At 44.1% G+C, this 4,749-nt stretch overlaps 1 long non-coding RNA gene across 1 annotated transcript in view; it reads right to left on the bottom strand.

The window, feature by feature from the left end:
• Positions 1-859: 859 nt before the first annotated feature.
• LOC135566496 (uncharacterized) overlaps positions 860-4,749 on the bottom strand; it is a 5,664-nt gene continuing 1,774 nt past the window's right edge. The window contains exons 2-3 of the long non-coding RNA XR_010462102.1: positions 2,587-2,681; positions 860-2,051 (exon numbers count right to left, since the gene is read on the bottom strand). This is a non-coding gene — a long non-coding RNA (uncharacterized LOC135566496). The remainder of the gene's footprint in view (positions 2,052-2,586; positions 2,682-4,749) is intronic.

Here is a 4,749-nt window from a genome sequence, read left to right as displayed (position 1 = left end):
ACCTGTTATCATCTCTGTCCCCTCCCATCTTCAACAACAGACTAACCTGTTATCATCTCTGTCCCTCCCATCTTCAACAACAGACTAACCTGTTATCATCTCTGTCCCTCCCATCTTCAACAACAGACTAACCTGTTATCATCTCTGTCCCCTCCCATCTTCAACAACAGACTAACCTGTTATCATCTCTGTCCCCTCCCATCTTCAACAGACTAACCTGTTATCATCTCTGTCCCTCCCATCTTCAACAACAGACTAACCTGTTATCATCTCTGTCCCCTCCCATCTTCAACAACAGACTAACCTGTTATCATCTCTGTCCCTCCCATCTTCAACAGACAGACTAACCTGTTATCATCTCTGTCCCCTCCCATCTTCAACAACAGACAGACTAACCTGTTATCATCTCTGTCCCCTCCCATCTTCAACATCAGACTAACCTGTTATCATCTCTGTTTATATAGTGAATTGCTGACGTGGCTTCTGACCGAGGAGAGCATATAGGGGGCGTCCCAATAATATCTCCTTCCTTCTGAAGTGTGCACTCGTTCACCGCTTCTCTCAAAACCCCAAAAGCTTTTGATTGGTGGAGGCATCATCATGGGTTAGTAGGAATCATCATATTTATTATACCAAGTCATTTCCTTTTAAAAACCTGTGAGGGGAAGTGGACAAGTGCACTCTGGGAGGAAGGAGAGATGATTGGGGACACGCATATGTCGCTATCAATCATCCAGAATCCCCCATGAGCCAATTAGGTGACGATTGTGATCCCGCCTTTAAGAGTCTCTCTCTCGACCTCTCTCTCTTGACCTCTCTCTCTCTCTCTCTCTCTCAAATGAAAACCATGGAAAGTGTGTATGTATGGGTGTGTAAACACTGTCGTTTTTATTCTTATCATCATCATCATCATCATCATCATCATCGTCGTCGAGACAAACACAACAAGGTTGTTAGTTAAGGTATGTGCATAGCAGTCTGAGCTGTGCTTTAAACCAGAGTAGAAAACACCAGTCAGAGCTGTGCTTTTAAACCAGAGTAGAAAACACCAGTCAGAGCTGTGCTTTAAACCAAAGTAGAAAACACCAGTCAGAGCTGTGCTTTAAACCAGAGTAGAAAACACCAGTCAGAGCTGTGCTTTAAACCAGAGTAGAAAACACCAGTCAGAGCTGTGTTTGAAACCAGAGTAGAAAACACCAGTCAGAGCTGTGCTTTAAACCAGAGTAGAAAACACCAGTCAGAGCTGTGCTTTAAACCAGAGTAGAAAACACCAGTCAGAGTTGTGTTTGAAACCAGAGTAGAAAACACCAGTCAGAGCTGTGCTTTAAACCAGAGTAGAAAACACCAGTCAGAGCTGTGCTTTAAACCAGAGTAGAAAACACAGAGGGACTACTATGTACACAGCCAAGTGCTTCCCTCTTCTCATAGAGGTAGAAAGAGAACTCATCAGACCAGGTTATATCCATCTACAGCCCTCTTTCTACCTATATGCTCTTTCTCTAATAATGGTTCATGGGGCCAGCCCTGTTCAAGAATCACCATCTGTTCTAGAATCACCATCTGTTCTAGAATCAACATCTGTTCTAGAATCAACATATATTCTAGAATCCACCATATATTCTAGAATCCACCCCTGTTCTAGAATCCACCCCTGTTCTAGAATCCACCCCTGTTCTAGAATCCACCCCTGTTCTAGAATCCACCCCTGTTCTAGAATCCACCCCTGTTCTAGAATCCACCCCTGTTCTAGAATCTACCCCTGTTCTAGAATCCACCCCTGTTCAAGAAGCACCAATGTTGTCAACTAGGGTTTTGCAGGTACAGAGGGTTAGTTTGAGGGGACTGAGGGGTGGTTATATTTGGTTAGTTTGAGGGGCGTCAGGGATGTTATGGTCCGGGCGTGTCAGGCGGTGTGAGCGTCTCCGTCAGGGCTGAAGTAGTACCTAACGGGGGGTCCAGGAAGGTCCTCATCACCATCTGACTCTGGAGCGAAGGACACGGTCAGGTCAACATAGCGACGGTCTACAGACGGTTTGATCAACTTCTGCATCCTGGGAGAGGAGGGGGGGAGAGGGAGAGGAGGGGAGGAGAGGGAGAGGAGGGGAGGGAGGAGAGGGGAGGGAGGAGAGGGAGAGGAGGGAGGGGGAGGAGACGGGACGGGGAGGGAGGAGAGAGGGAGGAGAGGGGAGAGGAGAGGGAGGAGAGGGGGAGGGAGAGGGAGGAGAGGGGGAGGGAGAGGGAGGAGAGGGGGAGGGAGGGAGGAGGACGGGACGGGGAGGGAGGAGAGGGGGGAGGAGGGGGAGGAGAGGGGTGAGGGAGAGATAGAGGGAAGGAGGGAGAGAGGAGAGGGGGAGGAGGGAGAGAGGAGAGGGGAGGAGGGGGAGGAGAGGGGTGAGGGAGAGATAGAGGGAGGGAGGGAGGAGAGGGGGGAGGGAGGGGGAGTAGAATGAGAGACTAAGATTCACAGTGATTCAGGAGGACACAGTGTGTGTGTGTACATGTGCGTGTGTGTGTGTGTGTGTGTGTGTTTGTATGTGTGTGTGTGTGTGTGTGTGTGTGTGTGTGTGTGTGTGTGTGTGTACTTACGTTAGTTTCAGTCTCTTGTTGTGTCCTGGCATCACAGGAACATAGAGCATCTTCACTCCATGGACAACCATGGTAGGCTCTATCCCATAATGCACCTGTAATACAACAGTCAACACCATGGTAGGTTCTATCCCATAATGCACCTGTAATACAACACAGTCAACACCATGGTAGGTTCTATCCCATAATGCACCTGTAATACAACACAGTCAACACCATGGTAGGTTCTATCCCATAATGCACCTGTAATACAACACAGTCAACACCATGGTAGGTTCTATCCCATAATACAACACAGTCAACACCATGGTAGGTTCTATCCCATAATATGACACAGTCAACACCATGGTAGGATCTATCCCATAATGCACCTGTAATATAACACAGTCAACACCATGGTAGGATCTATCCCATAATGCACCTGTAATACAACACAGTCAACACCATGGTAGGTTCTATCCCATAATACAACACAGTCAACACTATGGTAGGTCCTATCCCATAATGCACCTGTAATACAACACAGTTAACACCATGGTAGGTTCTATCCCATAATACAACACAGTCAACACTATGGTAGGTTCTATCCCATAATACAACACAGTCAACACCATGGTAGGATCTATCCCATAATACAACACAGTCAACACCATGGTAGGATCTATCCCATAATACAACACAGTCAACACCATGGTAGGTTCTATCCCATAATACAACACAGTCAACACCATGGTAGGTTCTATCCCATAATACAACACAGTCAACACCATGGTAGGATCTATCCCATAATACAACACAGTCAACACCATGGTAGGTTCTATTCTATACTTAATTAATATAGTAATGAATGTGTCTCACTGTGTTGATGAAGTCAGAGAGGGGATTAATATAGTAATGAATGTGTCTCACTGTGTTGATGAAGTCAGAGAGGGGATTAATATAGTAATGAATGTGTCTCACTGTGTTGATGAAGTCAGAGAGGGGATTAATATAGTAATGAATGTGTCTCACTGTGTTGATGAAGTCAGAGAGGGGATTAATATAGTAATGAATGTGTCTCACTGTGTTGATGAAGTCAGAGGGGATTAATATAGTAATGAACACTGTGTTGATGAAGTCAGAGGGGATTAATATAGTAATGAATGTGTCTCACTGTGTTGATGAAGTCAGAGAGGATTAATATAGTAATGAATGTGTCTCACTGTGTTGATGAAGTCAGAGGGGATTAATATAGTAATGAATGTGTCTCACTGTGTTGATGAAGTCAGAGGGGATTAATATAGTAATGAATGTGTCTCACTGTGTTGATTAAGTCAGAGAGGGGATTAATATAGTAATGAATGTGTCTCACCAACACTGTGTTGATGAAGTCAGAGAGGGGATTAATATAGTAATGAATGTGTCTCACCAACACTGTGTTGATGAAGTCAGAGAGGGGATTAATATAGTAATGAATGTGTCCCACTGTGTTGATGAAGTCAGAGAGGGGATTAATATAGTAATGAATGTGTCCCACTGTGTTGATGAAGTCAGAGAGGATTAATATAGTAATGAATGTGTCTCACTGTGTTGATGAAGTCAGAGAGGATTAATATAGTAATGAATGTGTCTCACTGTGTTGATGAAGTCAGAGGGGATTAATATAGTAATGAATGTGTCTCACTGTGTTGATGAAGTCAGAGGGGATTAATATAGTAATGAATGTGTCTCACTGTGTTGATGAAGTCAGAGGGGATTAATATAGTAATGAATGTGTCTCACTGTGTTGATGAAGTCAGAGGGGATTAATATAGTAATGAATGTGTCTCACTGTGTTGATGAAGTCAGAGAGGGGATTAATATAGTAATGAATGTGTCTCACTGTGTTGATGAAGTCAGAGAGGATTAATATAGTAATGAATGTGTCTCACTGTGTTGATGAAGTCAGAGGGGATTAATATAGTAATGAACACTGTGTTGATGAAGTCAGAGGGGATTAATATAGTAATGAATGTGTCTCACTGTGTTGATGAAGTCAGAGAGGGGATTAATATAGTAATGAATGTGTCTCACTGTGTTGATGAAGTCAGAGGGGATTAATATAGTAATGAATGTGTCTCACTGTGTTGATGAAGTCAGAGGGGATTAATATAGTAATGAATGTGTCTCACTGTGTTGATGAAG

The sequence above is a fragment of the Oncorhynchus nerka genome, unplaced genomic scaffold (genome assembly GCF_034236695.1).
Source record: "Oncorhynchus nerka isolate Pitt River unplaced genomic scaffold, Oner_Uvic_2.0 unplaced_scaffold_4694, whole genome shotgun sequence".
Classification (NCBI taxonomy): Eukaryota; Metazoa; Chordata; class Actinopteri; order Salmoniformes; family Salmonidae; genus Oncorhynchus; species Oncorhynchus nerka.
The sequence above is the reverse complement of the archived record's forward strand: the minus strand, read 5'-3'. Positions and strand labels throughout refer to the sequence as shown.